The sequence below is a fragment of the Saccopteryx bilineata genome, chromosome 1, assembly GCF_036850765.1.
Source record: "Saccopteryx bilineata isolate mSacBil1 chromosome 1, mSacBil1_pri_phased_curated, whole genome shotgun sequence".
Taxonomy (NCBI): Eukaryota; Metazoa; Chordata; class Mammalia; order Chiroptera; family Emballonuridae; genus Saccopteryx; species Saccopteryx bilineata.
Window position 1 is genome coordinate 297526354 of NC_089490.1, and position 24377 is coordinate 297550730.

General features: G+C 40.1%; 1 pseudogene; it reads left to right on the forward strand.

Moving 5' to 3' along the window:
- Positions 1–22612: 22612 nt before the first annotated feature.
- LOC136320433 (RNA-binding protein PNO1 pseudogene) lies at positions 22613–24148 on the forward strand (annotated as a pseudogene).
- Positions 24149–24377: the final 229 nt, after the last annotated feature.

The window sequence follows — 24377 nt, forward strand, 5'->3', positions numbered from 1 at the left end:
GAGGTAGGATGTTCACTTTCGATAGAACTGTTCAAGCAAATCTTGAATGTGTTTCTTCAGCAAATGGATGGTAGATAAAGAATTTGTAAGATTTCTTCCAACTCTAAGGTTTTTTAAATTTCAAAATGAACATTTAGTAGACAAATTATAAAACATTTGCTTTAATTGGAGGAACTATTGTCCAAGAGGAAAGAAGGCTAAAGCACAAAGAAGTGGGCCATGAAAAAAAGCACAGTTTATTATATATATCTAGCGTTAAGATAAGGGCACCAACGTACTTAGATAAACGCTATTCTAAGCTGTTACTGAGGTTCCATAATATAGTACAATTCTGAGAGCAAGTGGTTCAGAAAAACAAGTAACTGCTATTTGCACAGACCTCCTATCCTAACCCTAAAAGTTTTATGCACTGACAATGACTAAGAGGTTTGAAATATAAAATCAAATACATTATATTCTAGCTCTTTTACTGTCCAAGAATAGCCAGGTCTTTCAATAAAGGAAAACTCAATAAATTACAGTTACAAAGAGCAACTGAATCACACAAGCAGCTCCTGGCTGCCACCAGAAAGATCAGAGGAAGTTACTATTAGAAACTTGGGAAAGACATATGAGAAACCACAGCAAAGACCTTGGGTATTTAAGAACTGAAATAGCTTCCATGTGGGTTTAAAGTCATAGCCAAATTTGTCCAAATGTAGACTACACTGAATGCACAGAGTTAGACTGATGCAAAATTCGTAAATAAGAGATGCAGGGAAAAGGAAACCCTTAGAAAATGCAGATGTAGGTACTGAGGAACTAAAGGAGGGGCACAAAGGAAATCCTTAGAAAATGCAGATGTAGGTACTGAGGAACTAAAGGAGGGGGCACAGAGGGCATTTCTGCCAGAGAAAACTGCACACTTCACTTTTCCTGAGCTATAACATAAGGCAGGGGTCCCCAAACATTTTACACAGGGGACCAGTTCACTGTCCCTCAGACCATTGGAGGGCCAGACTATAAAAAAACTATGAACAAATCCCTATGCACACTGCACAGATCTTATTTTAAAGTAAAAAAAACAAAATGGGAACAAATACAATATTTAAAATAAAGAACAAGTAAATTTAAATCAACCAACTGACCAGTATTTCAATGGGAACTATGCTCCTCTCACTGACCACCAATGAAAGAGGTGCCCCTTCCGGAAGTGCGGTGGGGGCCAGATAAATGGCCTTAGGGGGCCGCATGTGGCCCAGGGCCGTAGTTTGGGGACCCCTGATATAAGGTCTGCATTTCACACAAAATTAAAGAACTCTTCTAGCACATAAAGGTTACAGGAAAATGCTTTATTTCACCATAAATATTTCTATTTTAAGACACACTCCAAACAACAAAAAGATTTTTAAGAAGTCAGGCTCAAATACATATCTGTGTTTAGCGTCTCCTTCAAATTCAAAAGGGTCAAAAAAAAAATTTTAAAGGGTCATTTCAAATAAGCAACTTGAGGAAACATTTCCAAAGGGCCACAGAACATTTGTCAGAAGCCTCTAGATGATCCTATATCTCACCTTGCTCTCACTTTACATGGCCCGAGCCCAGTAATGGGATTGAAATAATTTAACAGTTGGTCCTCTGCCCTAATGACCATTTAAAGTATAAAAAATATATACTGAAAGGTAGATTATTATTTCATGCGTTTAATACTTAAATAAGAACAATAAAAGAGGTACACAAAACTAGATTATATTATAAGAGTTTTAAAATATTAATGAAAAAATATTAACTAATACCTGACAAAAAACAATAAAACTGTTATTTAAGATATTCCCATATTGCTTCTTGACTGGTGTCTTCACTTGCAATTTTGTCACCTGTGGACGGAATGAACATTATACTATGGATGCTTAGAATACGCAGCTATGCAGATGAACATTCAAAAAGAATAAGGCGCCCTGGCCGGTTGGCTCAGTGGTAGAGTGTCGGCCTGGTGTGCAGGAGTCCCAGGTTTGATTCCCAGCCAGGGCACACAGGAGAAGCACCCATCTGCTTCTCCACCTCTCTCCCTCTCCTTCCTCTTTGTTTCTCTCTTCCCCTCCCACAGCCAAGGCTCCATTGGAGCAAAGATGGCCTGGGCGCTGAGGATGGCTCTGTGGCCTCTGCCTCAGGCACTAGAATGACTCTGGTTGCAACAGAGCAACGCCCCAGATGGGCAGAGCATCGCCCCCTGGTGGGCATGCCAGGTGGATCCTAGTCGGGCATAGCAGGAGTCTGTCTGCCTCCCCATTTCCAACTTCAGGAAAAAAAAAATACAAATTTGATTTCCACATTGGGCAGCTGCCCAGGAGCCCACCTTAGAGAGAACCCTGGTTACAAGTGCCATTTTAACAACCGGTTCGCCAAACTCAACAAAAAATTAGGTCTCTGTTCTGCCGAACTGGTGCAAACCAGCTGAATCCCACCACTGCCTGAGCCCCAGAAGCTCTCTTCCAGGAAGGCTTCTCCCTGAAAGGGCAGAATCCCCACCTTCTTCTGGGACTCAGTAGGCACATACTATAAGCACATTCACTGAAAAGTGCCTATGTGCAGCCTGGTACTCAGTTGGTTCTCAACAAAAGCTCATAGAATGAACAAACATACCTGAGGTAAGTGGAGGCAGTCTGGCTCAATGCCCTTTCCTTTTGAACAAATTTAGAAATCTTCAGATACAATATTTTGGAATTCAAATTAGGTTCTCTAGCACAGTACAATTTGAAACAGCCCCTAGAATATTTATATTAGCACATCTTTGAACATTACCTTGTGAAATGATTCAGACTAGAAATTATTCAAATACAGAAACTTTACTATTTCCTCAAATTTATTCCTGAATATTGTTTCCAATGCCCTAATCTCCTAACCAGTTCCCCATCCCTTAACCCAGGGGTTCTCAAACATTTTGAAGTTGGGGCTCATTTAAAATCCTACAAATAATTGTAGGTGTACTATATACAAATTTCTGAGAAATACATTATAATAATTAAGTCAAATATTAAAGAAAAAATATAAAGTCCAAGCGTGCTTTTATGGTAATTAAACAAAATAAATATGACAAAATTAAATTTATTCTGACATTAAAAAACATTTTTATGTTACATGTTTGGAGTTAAGCTTTTTAGAATTTGTAAAAAAGAAGGGTTAAAAAATTTAAAAACGACAAAAAGTTATCTTTTTATATATATATATAGATAGATAGATACATTCTTAGTAAGATTTAGTAAATTCAGCAGGTCCCAGTGCGAATGTGTTAAGTTTTTCATTCTTGTGTTTATGAGAAACATGAGCCTGATGTGCCCTAGTGATTTCTTCAATGTTTGGGCACATATTTGAAAGGCAAACTCTCATTTCCTCGTCAATACATTGAAGGATTCCTCTCTTTTTACTCTTAATTGTGTTGAGGGTAGAAAATCCTAATTCACATACATAGGATTTATGTGAATAAATCAGGCAGTGAAAATTGTAGTGAAATGTTCAAAGCTTTTTAAGATATTTCCACATATTCTTCTTTTATATAAATCAAAAAGCTTCAAGAGACAATTTCTTATGTTTAATCATCAATCCACGATCAGCGAATATAGCTGCCAGTTATTCTTCTTCTGTTAATGTTAAACCAAAATCATTTGAAGCTTCCATGAATGGGTTTCTAATCCAATTGTATTGTTCAGTGTTAAGTGATGAAAAATGCTAAAAATTAAATTCTGCCCGTTAGCCTTCAAGTCCTCTTTTATTTACACTTAACTTTTGCTCACTTCCAGAATTGGATTTTTCAATATCATGCTCTCTTTAAGAAATCTATTCATTGTATTTGGGTGTATTTATCTAAAAATAATATAATGATGTGTTAATAATAAATATAATAATGATGTGTTAACAAAAAGAGTGGTATTTCCGTAATGAAATGGTATAATAGAGTAACTATATTTATTTTTATATCTGGGCACATGCTGCGAACCAGTGCAGCTAGTAATTCCAGGTCCCGAGTGGGAATGGTGTGGAATTAAGAAAATACATGGAATTAAGAAAATATGGGGTCAGAAGGGCCCTGTAATTGGTGCTGGCAAGAACAAAGCTTGCCCAAAAACCGCATTTTGCTTTATTTATGGGGCAAAGTGAGGCCATTAGCAAATCTTAACTTTACACCAAACAAAGGATAGAAGAAACTTGCCTCCAGTCTTTCCGGGGAACAAGGAGGGTAGTGTAAATAATCCAGAACCACAGCTTAACATCCTTTTGCAACCTAATCAGGCAAGTGAGGTGGGGGGTTGGGCAGACTGTCAGCTTACAGCCAATTCCCCACACCTCTGTCCCCCAAAACTCTAAACTCCAAAAATCCTATTGATTTTTTGGTCCCCAACAGGCACATATTTCTCTAGAATACCATAGGGCACACCTGGAAATCTAGGGTGCACCAGTGCACCCTGGTGCACACTTTGAGAACCACTGCCTTAACCTAATGCTAGTGTACCGGTAAACAGCTGCGCAGGCCCACTTTTTCAAGTTATCTTTCCCTTACAGCAATGATGAATTTTCACAAACTTATCCAAACACTTCTCCCCATCTAGGCTCCTTTTGGGATCAGTAAGAGAACCGTTTAATGTATCTGGTCCTTAATTAAGGTTGTGGTTATGGCCACGAATGCACTTTCCCTCTAACCAATATAATTGCCTTTACAGAGTGTCTAATATTTTCATTAAATAAACAGATAGGTTCCCAAGCCTCAGTCCCTCCTGAGGTAACAGCACATGGTTAGATAGAAGGTTCTCTGTACCGAGTCTCCCCCCCTCTCCTATCTCAACCACACGTACACTGTAGTGGACCAACATCGCAACTTGGGCTACAAGGAAAGATGAGCTAGCAAAGCGCATGAATTTCTTTTTTTTTTTTACACTAACAGCCTGGTTTCCATTATCTTCATACAGATTTCTTTTAGGGCCTGGCAATTTTCAAATGTTTTGTTATGAAGTTTGGAATGTGTCTTAAAATATAAATATTTATGATGAAGAAAAACAAAGTCATACTGTTTTACAGTCACCACTCCTTTCTGGACATCATAAGTGCATTTATTGCAAACAGAGTTCTCCCAGTGTGAAGAAAGAAGCAAGTGCACGAGGCATAGCTCTGAAAGCTCCGAGGAGAAAGAGCCCAGCTCTACATTCTCTTTACAGGAACTAGCATTGCTGCTCAAGGACACTTAATACCCCAAGGCAGTTTACTAATGATCTTCCTATCTTAACTTTTTCAAATCATTTTTTTTTAATTTATCAATTTGAGGGCGGGGGAGAGAGAGAGAGAGAAACATCAATTTGTTGTTCCACTTACTTATGCATTCATTGGCTGATTCTTGTATGTGCCCTGACTGAGGATCAAACCCATAATCTTGGCATATCAGGATGATGCTCTAACCAACTGAGCTATTTGGCCAGGACCTCAAAACTCTTTCAATCCACAAATTACAATAGGATCCCACATTAGTTGAGAAGATGGAAATTGTGAATAACCAAATTACAGCTGAACTCCAGGATAGCAGCCCCTTTACTCAGTCTCTCTATAAGATATTCTTTAACCACTGCCTTCAGCCACAGCCAAATCTATTTAGTTAATCTCACAGACCATCCAGACTACCTTGTTCACCAAGAAACTAGTCTGGACAATTGTGGCCAGTATAACTTGCTAACTATTAATCTATTCTAATATCTCTTCAGAGGCCAAGTCTAGGCTGCAAGCAATGTGAAGCCAGTCTACTAGAAAGAGCTATATACAACAGGAAGCCAACTGGCTTGAGGTCAATTTGATACAACCCACAAAATAACAGAAAACAAGGGCTAAAAAGACAGTGTGAGTACATTCATGTATCATTTTTGCAGTTCTTTTTAGCCTTTGTTTTCAAAATTGTAAAAAAATAAAAAAGAAAAAAAAGAAAACATTTTAAAACCATCCAGGCCATAGTTCTCTTTACTCTTTCATTTAGAATCCTAGCTCCATACACTCCGAAATTACAACATGGTTATGCAATGCAAGGTGTGTATAGTCTACACATTAAAATTTCAAACACATTTTAGGAGATCCCAGAGGCAAATGACACACTGCTCTGTGTGTGTTAAGCAAAAAAGTCTCTAGTATGGAGTATGTCAGTTAAGGACATGATTGACTTATCCTGCGCCAAAGCTGAATACAAGTTGCAATATGTTGGGAAACATTAGAGTGTTTTCCTCTTGTCAGAAAGTGTGATGCAATCCAGCCACAGACCTGAAACGCCAAAGATGTAATCCTGCTTGGAGAAGGGAGAGAACTAAAAGTCCCAGGTACCTGATAGAAACATCTAGATTATTACCCGAATTTCTACTGTATCCTTTCCTCTCATTCATCATTTTTGCCCATCACCAGGAAAACTCTCCTCTGGAAAGCAATTATTATGTTTGACTAGCTTGTGTGGTTCCAAGTTTATACTACAAACTTTTCAGATATTTTCTCTAAGAGAAGAATTTTTCTTTGTGGACCATCTGTTTGTCTACCATCTGAGTTAGAGACTATTTATTTATTTATACTAAAAGAGCTCGAGTAAAATGTTAACAATGAGGAAAACTGGGTGAGGAATATATAAGAGTTCATTGTACTACTATCTTTGCAACTTTTCTGTAAGTTTAAAATTATTCCAAAGTAAAAAGTGTATTAAAAATCAAAGACTGGCCTTCTCGGTCAAGCAGACATGGGATCAAATGCTGTGACAAGAGGCACGTTGCTTTTATTTTCTTTGTTTTTATCTTCCTTTGACATTGAGGAATACCAGTTTTGAAAAGAATTGTGAAACATTATCATTGTTTTGTTGTTGTAAAACATTTTGTAATAACAAGTTATTACAAGCATGTATTACTTAATAATTTTTAAAATCCACTGACATTCATGTAAATTACACACGACATAGTAAAGTGTGTTATAAGTACATTTAGTGGTCTTAACTAATCTCCCTAGGCTGTCAAGCCAAACCAGAACAACAAGTAACGACAAAGAAATAGATTAACCCGAAAAGTCTCATGTCCTATGAAGAACGCTAGAATTAATATTTCCGTTATCAAAGCACTCATCATTCCATCCAGACACAGTTCCCACCCTGCAAAGCCTGAGAAGCTGATGGAAAACAGATGCCTCTCTTCTTAGCGTTTAGCTGACACCACACTACTTCTCCATACCATGGTGGCAGCTCTCTAGTTTCTTCCCCTGTCACACTGGAGTTGGGTCGGATTATCTCTAAAGTCTCTGTGGACAGTGACATCCTATGGCAATGCCTGTGTTTCCTGGGCTTTCTCTGTTAGAGTCTTAGGTTGCTAGGGCTCTCAGCTTTACTTGCCTTATGTTTTCAGGGTTAGAATTCATCTTACACAATCTCCTTTATAACTGGTCATCTCAGTAACTGAAGAAAAGCAATGAAGTGAGTCAGGCCACTATATGGAACAAAATTTTCTTAATGTTGAGAAATAGCAGTTTTGCTCACTAACATTTTTAGCTTCTATTTGGGAAACCGATACCCCACTCAATGCTTATTCATTCATTCTTCAAATCTTAGTTGAAGCATCACTAGAGGAAGTCTCCTTATTTTCCACGACTAGGTTCAAGTCCTCTGACATCAGTTTTCATGGTCCAGTACTTCTCCTAAATAGCATTTATCAATGATAGTCCCAGTTTTACATTTATTTGCATGACTATTGATGTTTCTCTCTCACTTTCCAACCTCTAAGCTCCATGAAAGCAAATAACATGCCTGTTTTTAAAATTATTTTTATTAAACTATTTAATTATAAACTAAGTTATAATTAAATTCAAAGCATTAAAATCTTTAAAATAATGTTAACCCTTTCCATGTTAGAAAGCTAAAACAACAACTTTGTAATTTTTTTTCCTCAAGGCAATAAACAAACCAAGAAGCAGATCTAACAATGGAGTGATAAGTATATATAACACCTTTCTTTAATGGAGTTTGGTATAAAGAAACCTGGGGAGGAATTCTATCTTGGGTTTGGATTGACGTTCCACCATTAACTAGCGGTATCCATTTGCTAATTATTTGAGCTCACAATTTAAAACCACACTAGATAGTGATTTCTTATGAAATATATATATTTTAAAGTAAGAGAGACAGAGACAGAGAGAGGGACAGATAGGGACAGACAGACACAAAGGGAGAGAGAGATGAGAGGCATTAACTCACAGCTGTGGTACTTTAGTTGTTCATTGACTGGGGGGCTCCAGTGAAGCCAGTGACCTCTTGCTCAAGCCAGCGACCTTGGAATCAAGCCAGCAACCTTGGGCTCATGCCAGTGACCTTGTGTTTCAAGCTAGCAAACTTTGGGGCTCAAACCAGTGACCATGAAATCATATAGCTGATTCCAAGCTCAAGCCAGAGACCCCACGCTCAAGCTGGTTAGCCTGCACTTAAGCCAGATGAGCCCGAGCTCAAGCCAGAGACCTGGGTGTTTCCAACTTGGGGCATACATATCCCAGGTCAATGCTCTATCCACTGTGCCACCACTGGTCAGGCTAATTTATTTCATTTATAACACACACACACACACACCAAAACCTTCACACCCAAATGTGTATTGTTCTGTTTAAGGTCTTTGTCTTTGGTAGCTACACACATAGTCTTATCAAGTTACCGTGACTTAAGAGTTGTGCGAGCTTTGTTGTATTATAGACATCAGATCAAATTCTTCTGAATAGTCTCAGTTAGCAAAAATTCATCCTCTGAAAATAGATTTGATTTTATTAAATGACCCCAAATCCCTCAGAGTAAGGGATGGCAAGTAAAGTGAATAAGCAGGGTGGGTGACACTTTGGGTCAAAGAGTAAGGATGACTATGAAGTAATAAGAGCTCAATTATTCAGAAGCTAGATCTGAAAATAATTACCCACAAACAGGAGCTACAAACGTTCTTTACACAGTGGCCATTTCATCAGGATCAAAGCACCATCTTTTAAAGGAAGCACTCAGAAGGAAAACTACCATTTTAATGCAAACATTCTAATTATGATTTCAAAAATCATCTCCTTGCCCATCCCCTTATACACAAGTCTCGGATTTTCTTCCCTGAAGAGTTAAAGGACAGTTTAAAATAAACAGTTCCCATAAATTTCACTCCCCTTGAACTCTTAGAGAACATATTTTAAAGTACACATCCTCACATTGTTTTCAATTTATGGGACATTATTTTCCTTCTCCCTAGAAATCTGAAGTTGTGTCAGGGGACTCATGATTAGGTACTGCAGTGAGAACAATCAGAGGAGTATGTCCAATAAAATGATCTCTTATGTTTATAGCAATTCACAGTTTATGCAGGAACTTGTAAAATGAATCAAAAAATATGTTTCCTGACTCTATGAGGTTTCTGAGAAATATCAACACTTGGTATGAATCAAGCCCAAATAGGGCATCTCAGCTGGTCACAAACACAGGCTATGTTTAACCACAAAGCTGAGACAAGGCCTTGAATGGCCCCCAACTTAAAAAGTCCAATAGCTAATGATATAAAAAATTATTTGCTTGGTTATTAAATACAGCATAGATATCCAACAATGTTTATGGCTAGTAGACCCATGAGATTAAGTTTTCACTTGGCCTTTCTTCCTAAAACTTACTCTTATATGTAAACAATTTATGGTAGGTGTGGTCCTCAAAGATAACAGGAAATGCTTTTAAAAAATCAATCTTTTGAATTTTATGAATCCAGTGACCTATGGAGCTCTTCAATTTAGCGTTTCATTTTGCTTAGAAACACTAGAAAATCCAGGGACATAGCTCTGGTTTTCATTTTATCCACGAAATAAAAAGGTTGAAAAGGCACTGTGAAAGCATGTGTTCTTTTGCTTCATCTCAAACAAAACCTGATGTAACAAAGCAGTTTCCATGGTAATGACACTTTTTATTCAACATCAAGAGAAAAAAAGTATAAAAAATGCATAGTTAGGTAATGAAGAAAGCATACATGCCAAGACTTAAACCAGGCCTCTGGAAAATGACTGCCCACTTACAAAATATATTCCTTTGTTTTTCAAAGAACAAAGTTGGTCCCTCGATCTTGCTTGCACCTTCCCCATGTGAGAATCTGAAGGCCTTTCTCTGCCTTTCAACTGCCCCTGATAATACAATGGAAAGGAGAGAGATCATACAAAACATCTGCTGGTAAAGGAGTCCCACTATCTCTGTCTGAGCATTTCTTGTATATGTCTGTTTAAGAGAGAAGGGATAAAGATGTATAGTTAATGGTTAATGGGTAATAAGTACTGTTTTATTTGCCTTTAAGAGATTGCGAAATAGTCACATAATCAAAGGACTCAGCCTTGGAGAGGATCTTTGAGATCATTTAATTCAATTTCTTGTTTCAGAGATGAAAAAGATATGGCCCAGTCTGGGATCACACTGCTGAGTGGTGGCAGAGCCAGAACTAAAACCCCAATATTCTGACCCCCTTTATTCCCCAGTACTCTACTCAAGGGCAATATTCTTACCCCTTTAACCCCAATGTCTTACCCAAGGACAATATTCTGACCCCCTTTAACCCCAATGCCCTACCCAAGGACAATACTCTAACCCCCTTTAACCCATTAAGTAGTAAGTTTTTTTTTTGTTCACTGACCCCAAGGAGTGAGGTTTTTTTAAAAAAATGAAACTCGTTCCAGTTACAGTTTTATTAACTTAAAATCATGTTTGTTTGATAACAATTTATGGAACAAGAACATACATTTGCCTTTTTAAATGTTGTCTTACACATGTACGATCGTACTCTGGATGGTCAGGAGGTTCAAGGACATACATGAACATTTGTACTACTCAAAGGGTTAACCCCAATACCCTACCCAAGGACAATATTCTGACCCTCTTTTAACTCCGATACTCTATCCACTGCTAGCTTCGTGGGCATGTGACCTGTGAAATCTCACATGTCCTCATACTGAGAGAACCCCATTCTTGGTTTAATGCTCTGCTGTTCTTGTCTTGAGACACTTAGGAATTTTTGAATAAAGGGCCCTATATTTTTATTTTACACTGAACCCCAATAATTATGCAGCTGATTCTGAGCCCAACTTCCCTTCTCAAAGATTATCTCAGAATAAATACTTCATATTGCAATAGAAAGAGGAAAAATTCAACAGAGAAGGAAATTTAAAGCAACAAAAGCAAAAACAGGCCTGACCAGGTGGTGGCGCAGTGGATAGAGTGTCGGAATGGGATGCAGAGGACCCCGGTTCGAGACCTCGAGGTCGCCAGCTTGAGCGCAGGCTCATCTGGTTTGAGCAAAAAGCTCAGCAGTTTGGAGCCAAGGTCGCTGGCTCGATCAAGGGGTTCCTTGGTCTGCTGAAGGCCTGCGGTCAAGGCACATATGAGAAAGCAATCAATGAACAACTAAGGTGTCGCAATGTGCAACGAAAAATTAATGATTGATGCTTCTCATCTCTCTCCATTCCTGTCTGTCTGTCCCTGTCTATTCCTCTCTCTGACTCACTCTCTGTCTCTGTAAAAAAATAAACAAATAAAAATAAATAAAAAAAAACAGGCAAAGCTCAAAGAGAAAAACTTCTTATGCATACAAGAGAACATCAGCCAGCAAGGGACTGAAAAAAAGGCTTCATGGAACGTAAATTAGACACAGCTTCGAGCTCAGTAATGGTAATAATATTTCAATATGATTGGCTCCTCAATAATAATTCCTGGTGAGTTACTGATAACAGTGATTAAGTGCAAATGTGGTGGGGTGCACAGTCTAGGTATGTAATTCACCTGAATATGCTCTTACCAACCAGGCCTTAATACATCAAGTCTGTCTTCTCATGTTGTAATCACAGGAAACAACTCATCATATGGGGAAAAAAACACAATCTCTAGAGAGGAGGCATCAGGAGGTGTCTACACATTGACATATACACAGGTTATTTGTTATTGGAGAACTTGGGGGGAATCTAATTGTTAGTAACGTTACATTGGGCAATAAGGACAATGGGAAGGCCTAACCTTTTAATCCATTACTGGTCCAGTTAGTCAATGGTATTTGCATATGACAGGAGGTGAAGTTTCTCTGATCATTAATTCCTTCTCCCTTTCTTTCAGAAAAAAACAAAGTAACAAAAAAAAAACTATACTTTTAGTGAAGAGGTATTGCATAGAAAGATTTGGAGCTTTAAAAACACCAACTTAACTTTAAATCCCAGTATAATCACTCACAATGTTATTATGGACAAGTTACGTAAATCTTCTAAGCTTCAATTTCTTTATCGGCAAAATAACATCCCATCTTGCGTAATTCATTAGATATGTTAGTTTGCAAGGATTTACTGTCCTCAAAGTGTGTCCCACAGAAGATAAACTCTGGAGAATAGTAAATGAGATGTGTGGGTCAAATAAATGTAAGAAACAGTGGGGTAAAACCAATCACGTTGATTTATTTCATGTACAACTTCTCAAAGTTTTTGATACAATAATTTTCCTAGTGAATCAACAAAAGGAAGATATCATATATAGCAGTGGTCCCCAACCCCCGGGCCGCGGACCAGTACTGGTCCGTGGGCCATTTGGTACCAGTCCGCAGAGAAAGAATAAATAACTTACATTATTTCCGTTTTATTTATATTTAAGTCTGAATGATGTTTTATTTTTTAAAAATGACCAGATTCCCTCTGTTACATTTGTCTAAGACTCACTCTTAACACTTGTCTCAGTCACGTGATACATTTATCCGTCCTACCCTAAAGGCCGAGGAGAGGGAGAGACAGAGAGAGAGAGAGAGAGAGAGAGAGAGAGAGAGAGAGAGAAGGGGGGGAAGAGCTGGAAGCATCAACTCCCATATGTGCCTTGACCAGGCAAGCCCAGGGTTTCTAACCGGTGACCTCAGCATTTCCAGGTCGACGCTTTATCCACTGCGCCACCACAGGTCAGGCCTGAAAATATTTTTTGACATTAAACCAGTCTGTGGCCCAAAAAATACTGGGGACCACTGATATATAGCACTTCCCAAATTTATTTGATCAGAAAAACAACGTGGGTTTTTTTTAACTAGTGTTGCACAGGACACATTTTTGCGAATGTTAAGCTATCTACAATAAAGCAAATAACTGTTACTTTCATTTATGTTAGTTTCAAGAGCTACAAAAATACAAAGATTCTTGTTATCACGATATGGTATGATCTGAAAAAAAATATATGCTTCTATGTTTTTTCTCACTTTGTTTCTTTTTTTTTTTTTCTCACTTTGTTTCAAACTATTCTCTCTCTCTCTCTTTTTTAGAACATCAACTTTGCTTCCTATTTAATCATAGGCTTATTGTTCCATTCTTCCCTGGATTTTCATTTGAGAAAAATCTACATTATCACTCTGTTCACTCCATCTAGGGTAAACAGCTATGGACTAGTCTAAATCATCAGGTCTAATACCAGGTCTGCTACTAAGTGTGTGACTAAGTTTTGCTTTAAAAAAAAAATTTTTTTTTTTAGGCTCCTATAAAATGAGTGAAATTGAGTTGTTCTGAGATATAATAAAATTTTATAGCATACTAAAACTGGGAAAGTTAAAAAAAAGAACCTTAGAAACTTTTTCCAGCCCAGCATATAAGGAACGTGGAAGTCATCACTCCCAACCACACAAGAAAAAGGCTGAACAAACTGAAAATCAACAATTTCATTTGGATCCATCAGAGAGTCAAGATCCCCGCCACAAATTCTGCGAGGGAGACAGGCAGGTACAAGGCATCACAACTTACTGGAGCAGAAACCCCTGTGAGAACCAGCACCAGAGTAGGGAAGTCTAGACTGTAATTGATGAATTGCTGGAAACTCAGTAGGAATGAGTTTGAGAGTTAAAGATTCCAAAAGGAAAAATTTGTGTGTGGGGGGGGGGGGGGGCTCCTACATTTTTATATAATATTACCTCCAGGAGTCCTATGAGGCCTTCAAAGAGATGACTGGGAAAATCCCTCATGCTTCCATCAGGGTTGGGGCAAAATGGCCATTTTGAGATAAGCCTAGAGTATTTTGATCTTCTTAACAAAATAAACTATTCCTCCAGAGCCTACTGGATCTGGGAGAACGGGAACAACCAGCTCCAGGCCCCTCTAGCCTTTGATGTGGAAGAAGGGGAATATGCACCTAACGCCTCTTCTAGTCTTCCTATTTTGTGTGTGTGTGTGTGTGTGTGTGTGTGTGTGTGTGTGTGTGTGTGTTTGAGGAGAGACCACGAAAACACTTGCAAATGTCACAACTCAGGGTCACAGGCTGACTAAAAGCTTGAGAACAATTCAAGCTTTTCACTGTAGAACACTCTCCCTCCCTCCACACCTTACCACCAACTCATCAACAAGGTCTATAAACTAAAGTTCTTCTTATGCAGTATATCATATCTAATTTTAACAAAAATATTATAAGACAAGCATCAGAACCAGACTTAGATATGACAGGGATATTAGAACTATCTGGTTAGAAATTTAAAATAACTATGTTTAATATGCTAAGGGATCAAGAAAATGAGAAAACAAGCCACAGATTTAGAGAATATATTTGCATAACTTATAGTTGATAAAGGATTGCTATTTAAAATATAAAAACAGCCTAGCCAAGCAGTGGTATAGTGAATAGAGTATTGGCCTGGAACCCAGAGGGTTCAGATTTGAAACCCCGAGGTCGCCAGCTTGAGTGTTGTCTCATCTGGCTTGAGTGAGGGCTTACCAGCTTGAGTGCAGGGTCACTATCTTGAGCGTGGGATCATAGATATGACCCCATGGTTGCTGGCTTGAAGTCCAGGGTCGCTGGTTTGAATCCAAGGTTGCTGGCTTGAAGCCCAAGGTCACTGGCTTGAGCAAGGGGTCACTGGCTTGTCTGGAGCTCCCTGATCAAGGCACATATGAGAAAGCAATTGATGAATAATAAGGTGTTGCAATGAAGAACTGATGCTTCTTCTCTCTCTCCCTTCCTGTCTGTCCCTATCTGTCCCTCTCTCTGTCTGTCTCTCCCACTAAAAATAAATAAATAAATAAAATATATAAATAACTCTAACACCATGACTAAGTGGGATTTATCCCTGGGATGCAAGGTTAACATATGTAAATCAATCAGTGATATGTGTACCACATTAACAAAATATAAGGTAAAAACCACGATTGTTTATTTAAATAGAAACAGAAAAAGCATTTGATGAAATTCAGCATGCATTCATGATAAAATAAATACTTAACTAAATAGGTATAAAAAGACATTTTCTCAATACAATAAAGGCCATTTATGAAAAGCTCACAGCTAAGGTTATAATCAGTGGAGGAGAAATAAAAACTTTTCCTTTAAGATCTAGTACTAGGCAGGGAGGCCCACTCTTACCCTTGCATTCAACATAGCACTGGAAGTACTAGTGAGAGCAATCAGACAAGAAAAAGAAATAAAAGGCATCTAAACCAGAAATGAAGAGGTAAAATTTCTATATACAGATGACATAATCTTATATACAGAAAACCCTACGTGACATGATCTTATATATAGAAAACCCTACAGACTCTACAATAAAAACTGTTAGAACCAATAAATTAATTCAGTAAATTATGAAAAGATTATAAAGTTAAAATGTTATAATGTGTTTATATATGCATCCAAAATACACACACACATGCCATGAAAGAAAAGATTGCTAAATTTGATTGTATTGGAAGAGAATAAAAACAGGTACAAGGTGGGAGAAGATATTAGCAATAGAAGCCTTTTTTATATTTGTAGGAACTCCAATAAATAAAAAAAGGACAAACTACAAATAAATAGAAAAAATGAGGGGTTGAAACTTGAGCAAGGATATCGTGAAAGAAGAAAAACAAATGATCAATGAATATATGTTAATGTTTTCAATCTCCTATTCACTCAGACAAGTAATCAAGTCAAAACTAGAATGAGATACCATTGTACTCCAAACCAGATAAGAAAATTCAAAAAGTCTGAAAATAACATGTACTGGGTGATGAGATAGAACAGATGTAAACTTTCATACTGTGCTGCAGGAAGTAGAGATCAGTATAAACACTTCGGAAAAGCAAGTGGGCATTACCTACTAAAATTGAATATATGCATATCCCATGATCCAGCAATTCAGCTCCTGGTTACTTCCCAGAGAGGAACTCGTGCATATCTGTATCAAGATACACATATAAGTACTTTCCTAGCAGTCTGGTCCTGAACATTCCACAACTGAACTTCTGGAAACAACGAAGTGTCCACCAACAGTAGAATGAATAAATATTAGTATATATCTCTAATGGAATACTATACAGCAACAAAAATGAATAAATAAAAACTATATACAAAATATGGTTGGCTCTTAAAGAATATTAAGCAAAAGAAGCATGCATGACAAGATAAATATAATATGAATCCATTTTATAACATTTAAAAATGGGCAATATTAAAATTATTACTATTCAAGTTTTCAGATGATTTACTTGTAAGCAGGTATTAAAGGGTTTTATTTGTTTGTTTGCTTTTTTTACATTTTGTACACAAGGGAAAAGATGCCTTAGAGGTTTATTCAAAATTTTATTCTTTGTAGGTACATTTTATAGGCATGGAGTGTGGTTGGTAGTCATTTTTAGTCTAGATTTATAAAAATGAGAGTTTGGTTAAAGGTAGTAAATTTTTGGCTGATAGTCAACTGAGAACAAAATTGACAGGTGAGTAATTAATTTCCAAAATAAACTTTAATTTCATTATATTTCAATATATTTCATTATATTTCAAAATTGTTCAGCCACTCTAACAGGAATACTCATCTTCTCCAAGTGGTTATAACTTACATCACACAGAAAGTGTCCACTTGAGATGGGGCTGGGACAGGTTTTCTTTCACAGTACATAGTGTTCCAAACTAAGAAGAAAAGTAAGGAACTCACTGCTATAAAATACAGGACAGTGGTGACCTTGCGGACAAGGAAGGGTGCTTGGGAGCAGACACATGCCGCTGCCAGAGCACTGTGCACGTTCTTTCATGGAATTATAGTTACACGTGTGGCCTTATTTTACATTTTCATTCATTACACTGTTTCCCCTTAAACTATTTTAGGTACTTTTCTATATCCGTGAAGGAAGGTGATAAAAGAAAGCATAGATGAACATCTGCAGCACAGAGTGACTCGGTGAGTGTATATTTCACAGCCGCCTGAAATCTGCTTCGTGAGTACAAACCAAATGTGATAGTCTTAGTTCCTATAAAGCTGGCTTCGCCAGCACTCTGAAAAGCCTTCACATTCCTCCCCATCCCACTGTGAGTGCTGCCTCCCCTGTTCTCCCAGACCTCAAGGTTTAGACCCCTCCCCGGTAGTTAACTATCAAGTGCCTCACAACTGTTCCTGTCCTGCTATTTCGCCTCCCACATACACATGCTTCATCTTCCAGTTTATGGCTTGGAACACAGTATCCCCTTGATATACATTTGCTCATAAGACTCGGCACAGAGTCTAAGTGTGAATCCCACATCAGAACAGGTTATGTTAAAGCCATGTTCCAGTGTTCAGGCTCATTGCTGCTAAAACACTTTTCTCTTGTCCAGCTGTGACAGTTTGACACAAAGGTTCATGCCCTTCTTCCCTCCGTCAGAAAACTCTCTCCTCTTTCTACAAATCCAAAGACTGAGGGCAATATGCTAGCACTGGGCATCCTACTACTAGGCAGCTAGCTCCTCTAGGACTCATAAGCATTTGAGGCTTAAAAATCACTGACCAGCTCCTCATAGGAAAAAGAGAGCAATACCTTTGGTGGTAGTCTGCCGCTGAGAGGGGGCACAGTGATCTTATTTGCGCTATCCCAGTGAAGGCTGGACTTGATTCTGACCATGAACTGCTTTCCCAGTATAGCTTTACCTCGCGGTTTTCATTGAAATCAGAAAGATCAATCCTTTCAACAAATATTCCAGTATCTACTACATAATGATATGACAGCCTGTGTTTTCTTTTTTCTCTCTGCCAAATAAATTCTCACTTACTGATCGTCATTATCAAGGCAGAAATCTACAATTCCTTAATTAGCAGATAGCCCTTCCCTTTGTAACAGGATGTTACAGCCAAGGCACCAAAATATAATTGCTATGGCATTCCAGGGTGATATACCAGGCTGAGATGCAAATTTTCAAAGGTGGTAGTCAAAAAAAGGACAATGCTTACAAAACTCTCGAATCCCTCCCTTACGTCCAGAGCACAAAAGATGGGGGAAGAATAAGCTCAGGAAAAAGATTTTCTCAGAGAATGTACTTTCTCCTGCCCACTTTTCCCATAAAAGACGTGTGGGACGTAATATGAAGTCTAATGAGAGGGTTTCAAGGACATTACTCAGGGAGAATTTCTAAAGATTTCTGTGGAGAAAATTCTTGGCATTCTATGAGTCACCCCTTTCCAGGGGAAGTCAGCTTTTCCTGCTCGACTCCAGTAAAGAGGGACAGACAACGAAGAGCACTGAGAGAAAGGCCCACTCATTTCGCTGTCAGAGAGGAGCCCAGGGACCTAAAGAGTCCATGGGGGCAGGCGAGAGGTGGCAGGTACCGCCTCGGAGGCGGGGAGGAGCTGCTGCGCATGCGCTGGGCTTCTTGGGGCAGAGATGTAGGCAGGTCCCAAGGCCTGAATACCCGGCCTGTGCTGGGGACCCCGCGATGCGGGTCTGCTCAAGGAGAGCCACCTGGAAGAAACTGAAGACACACCCTCAGATTCCCAGGTAGTTCACAGAGTTGTCTCCCTGCTCCCATCTTAGCTTGCTGCAGTGCATTTCACTTTGGGAGTCCAGTGTTTCAGTTAAAACCCAAGTCAGATCATGGCAGTCTGCTGCCAAACCCTCCACGGCTTCCCCAGGTCCCTGGGGTAGAAGCACCAGGCTGACGGCCGCACAGGCTCCATGCCCCAGGCCCCAGGGCCTTAGCCTTCCCCTCCCCTCAGCTCTCTGCAATGCGGGCACCCTGGCACCTTGTTCCGCACACTCCCCAGGGCCACAGCACTTGCCAGGCCTTCTGCCTGGAACACTTCCAACACTTCGATGCCTTGGAGTCCTTATTCCAGTCACCAGAAACACAGTTTCCACAAAAGTTGAGATTTTTGTCTGTTTTGTTCATTGCGGCACACTCAGAACCTAGACCAGTATCTGGAACAGAGGAGTTGCTCAATAAATATTTGTTGACTAAATGAATGCCCTTTAATAACATTTTTGTGAATGACAATAATACCTAGGTGGTTGTTTCAAGAGGAGGCCAGTTCAGGGAGAAACTTCCTTCTCCCCAGGGGAGAAAGTCACCAAATCCACATCAAGCCCGCTTGGCTGACAGCAGGAGGCTTCAAGCCGTTCCTTCCTCAGTCACATACCCAGTGCTGAGTTCAGGCAGCAGTGGTTCTGATCGATGTTGTTTCCCCCTTTGTTTCTCTTTTGTTCTTGGTGTTTAATAAAGAAGTACGCAACTCCATCACCAGGACATCGTAAATCACCCTTGTTACGTAGTCTGCTCAGGCAGCTCTGATAGGAACCTCCTGGGCTGAATGAGAACTCAAGCAATCCAGGAAATGTTTTTACAGCCATAAAACAGAGGGGAAAATCCTGAGGCATGAATCATGTGGGACATCAATATCCCTGACGCTAAATATGATAACTATCATGATTTCCAAGTAGTGTTGAGAACACATGCCTTTTTTTTTTTCTTTCTATTTTTCTGAAGCTGGAAACAGGGAGAGACAGTCAGACAGACTCCCGCATGTGCCCCACCGGGATCCACCCAGCACGCCCACCAGGGGGCGACGCTCTGCCCACCAGGGGGCGTTGCTCTGCTGCGACCAGAGCCACTCCAGCGCCTGGGGCAGAGGCCAAGGAGCCATCCCCAGCGCCCGGGCCATCTTTGCTCCAATGGAGCCTCGGCTGCGGGAGGGGAAGAGAGAGACAGAGAGGAAGGAGAGGGGGACGGGTGGAGAAGTAGGTGGGCGCTTCTCCTGTGTGCCCTGGCCGAGAATCGAACCTGGGACTTGTGCACGCCAGGCCGACACTCTACCACTGAGCCAACTGGTCAGGGCCCACATGCCTTTTTTTTACTCCAAATTTTCCAGAAATTTGTTCCTGCCTTCAAAACTCCTGAAGCCAGAATTCAAGTGTTACAGGAGGCACAGTTAGCAGGTGGAAAGGAGCCAAGAGCAGCAGGGGTGTAATGATAAAGTGGCCTTCTCACCTCCCCCTCAGTTTGACTTCCACAGCTTCTTTCAAGATAACCAAAGGAAGTTCCAGGTTTTAAGATAAAAGAAACAAGGATATTAAAATTAGCTGAATAATATAAAAGCAGTAAATCAGATCCAAATAAACTGCTTAAAACACACACACACACACGAACACACATATGCACATGCTCACGAGCACTCACACAAGCATATTCTGAGGGCTCTTCATTCCAATAGGTCACCAGAAAACCACAGCTTTAAACCTCTTAGAGTTTCCCAAACATCATGGCCTATTATACACAGGAGTTCATTTGCTTTACTTTGTGCCCCCTCCCAACCCCATGTCTGCACAGTGAGGCCAGCAGAAAATTGACTTATGAACATGCTGGAGTATTAAAGAAAGCCAGAGGAAGTCTCAAGTACAACTATAGTGATGATAATTAGGAGTAGTAAAGTAGTTCTCTCTCTCTCTCTTTTGAATATGCCCACACCTTTCCCCACTCCCTTCTTTCCCCAGGGTGTGCTCGCTCTCGCTCTCTCTCTCTCTCTCTCCCCTTCTCTCTCTCTCTCTCTGGTGTGCGCTCTCTCTCTCTCTCTCTCTCTCTTTCTGCAGCACCTCCACACCTTTCCCCCTCTTCTTTCCCAAAGGAGCATGGCTTTGCTTTCTCTCCCTCCTAAGCTTCAGGGGCCCTTCTTTAGTCTCTGCAACTTGTTTCCTGAGCCCACGCAGCCCAGTTGGCTCATTTTTTCTACCCTTGTTACTTTCTAAATAAACTTTTGCTTGTAAATGAAATTTTTTAAAAAGAGTAACAAAGTAGTAAATGACGATCAATATTGAGCATCAATGTACATAAGTCTTTCTACTGCATTATGTCATTTAGCTATTCACATGCCCTTAGAGTAGATTATGGGGCTTAAAATATTTATTTCATAAGAAATCACTATCTAGTGTGGTTTTAAATTGTGAGTTCTAATAATCAGCAAATTAGAGGAATGAAAGAAAACAGAATTCCTTAAAAATTCAATTACAAAATTTTGTTATTATTTTAATGAAGTCATAAACCATCCCTGGATATCAGAATGAATTGCAAGAATATACAAGGACCTCACTGCAAATTGGTAGCAATAAATTAGGAAAAAGGCTACACTGTCTGTTGGACAGATAAAATATATTATGCTTACTTTGTTAAAAATGGTGCTGCCCACATGGGAAGCCTTTTGTCCAGGTGATATTAATGTGTGTTGGGGGCGGGCTGTGGGCAGGCAAGGATCCTTGTAGCCTAGGGCTTGGTTTTAGGACTAAGCCTTTCCCACCCTTTTTGATGTAGGGTAGTACAATCCCATCATGCCCCAGATAAGTGACTTTGTATTAGAGACTTCCCTATTTTGTATAATATATTGGGTTAAAGGTTTTGAATCTACACTATAAAGTGGAGCAGACTAGGACCTTGCTCTCTCTTTGTTCCTGAGATTATTAGAGGAGAGAGCAGAGAGGAGAGCAGAGAAAGGTCACGTGGAGGAGGCCAGGAGAAGCAGCCAAGATGGCGGAGTGTTGAGTGAGAAGCCAGTTTGTGCAGAGTTTGTGCAGGGAGATGGAAGGAGATGGGCAACAGAGGTGAATAAGTCTGGTGAGCTAGAAACCTTTAATTCTAGGAAACTCGGATAAGTCAGTAGCTTTGTGAGCACTGAATGAGTGGGTTTTGGAGCCCAGTGTGTGTTTTTACTTGCCCGCTGTGTGCAAGCTAGGATTAGAGATGATGGCCCATCAGTTTTTGGCTCCATTGTTTCTTTACCGACTGTCCAAATCCAATGCGAACCTGCATGGGCCAGGCAGCTGTGATGATGGTGGCCGTGGCTACTGGCTTTACACTGTCCCTGGACGTATATTTACCTACACAGCATAGGCCATCATAAATGCCTGATGAATGCACAAATGCATGAACAAATAAATGAGTGGATGAACAAACAAGCCAAACAACCAGCACTCCTCTCTGTATTCTTGGTTCCCTGAGAAACATTAAGACTCTTTACTGCTCTTGCCTGACCTGTGGTGGCGCAGTGGATAAAGCATCAACCTGGAAATGCTGAGGTCGCCAGTTCAAAACCCTGGGCTTGCCTGGTCAAGGCATATATGGGAGTTGATGCTTCCAGCTCCTCCCCCACTTCTCTCTCTCTGTCTCCTCTCTCTCTCTCTCTCTCTCTCTCTCTCTCTCTCTGTTTCCCCCTCTCCTCTATAAAATGAAGAAATAAAAAAAAATTTTTTTTAAAAGACTCTACTGCTCTTGAGAAACTTCTCTAACCAGATCTCTGTCTTTTTCCGTATGCAGCAACATCTCCAGTGTTATCTGGATAAGAACAAACACTCTGGAGTCTTCCAATACCCAGAAACAGGCAGATTCTGATTCCTGGCGATGGCAACCGAAATGGAGGCACGGAGTGCGGGTGGTGAGGACGGTTTCATGCAGGTCATCCACAAGGGTGGCCGGCGGGCGAAGAAATGGCAGGCTGAGCAGCTGTCCGCGTCGGGTGAGGGTGGGACATGATCCGCAGGGACACGGAGGAGCCCCGGCCTGCGAAGAGGCCCGTCTTCCCGCCCCTCCTCCCTGGGGACTGGTTCTCGGTTGGGAAAGAAGAAACAAGGAAAATCCCAGTCCCAGCTAACAGATACACAGCGTTAAAGGAGAACTGGTTAAAGATATTTACTCCTATCGTAGACATTTGGGACTTCAGATACGCTTTAACTTGAAGTCAAGGAATGTAGAAATCAGGACTTGTAAAGAAACCAAGGATGTTAGCGCTCTGACAAAAGCAGCAGGTTTTGTGAAAGCCTTTATTCTCGGGTTCCAGGTGGAGGATGCACTTGCCCTCATTAGGTTGGATGACCTCTTCTTGGAGTCTTTTGAAATTACAGATGTGAAGCCCCTCAAGGGAGACCACCTGTCAAGGGCAATAGGAAGAATTGCTGGCAAAGGAGGAAAAACCAAATTCACCATAGAGAATGTGACCCGGACACGGATAGTTCTAGCTGATGTGAAAGTTCACATCCTTGGTTCTTTCCAGAACATCAAAATGGCAAGAACTGCCATTTGCAACCTCATCCTGGGAAACCCTCCATCAAAGGTTTATGGCAACATTCGAGCTGTGGCTAGCAGAGCAGCAGATCGATTTTGATTTCAAATCAGAGACTTTTTTCTTGTCTTTGGGCTCTAAAGAAAAAGATTTTACCCTCTACAAGTGGCCACAAGAAACCATGTGAAGAATTTTTCAGTCACTTTAAGACTCAGTCCCTTCAAGACTCAGTCCCTTCTTCAGCTCTCAGCCGGATGCAGAAACAGAAAGGAAAAGTTTGATAGGATTCATTCAACAGCTTTAAAGATAATTTGTCAAAATTTAGTACCATTATTGTACTTAAACATTAATTTATCTTTTTTTTTCACTTAAAATTACATGTAGCAAATATGCATATTTTATGATTCTCTATTTCTTATTTTTCTGTATGAATTTATGTTTTTTATTTATAAATTTATAAACATGTCCTGGCCAGTTGGCTCAGCAGTAAGAGCGTTGGCCCAGTGTGTGGTTGTCCTGGGTTTGATTCCCACTCAGGGCACACAGGAGAAGCGACCATCTACTTCTATACCCCTCCCTCCTTCTCTCTCTCTCTCTCTCTTCCTTTTTCTCTTCTTCTTCTGTAGCCATGGATTGATTAGTTCAAGCGAAGTTGACCTCGGGCACTGAGGATGGCTCTGTGGCCTCTGCCTTAGGCACTAAAAACATGGCTCCCTTCCTGAGCAATGAAGCAAGGGCTCTAGATGGGCAGAGCATCGCCCCTTGGTGGGCTTGCTGGGTGGATCCCGGTCAGGGCACATGCAAAAGTCTCTCTCTGCCTTCCCTCCTCTCAAAAAAAAATTTATAAACATTTCTTCTCTGTGAGTTGTAATTAAAAGAATTTTCTCAGAAAAAAAAAAAAAAGAAACAGGCAGATTCTATCCTTTCCATTCCATTCCCAAAGCCACCATCCTCATTCAAATTCAAATCCCTACACAAAATGATCTGCTTCCACACCACACCCTAATGTATTTTCCTTGTTGTCCCAGGTTAAGCTGACTTTTGTATCACTTTGCTTACATCATTCTTTTTCTCAAATGGCTCTACATTGCCCATGCAAAGCACAGC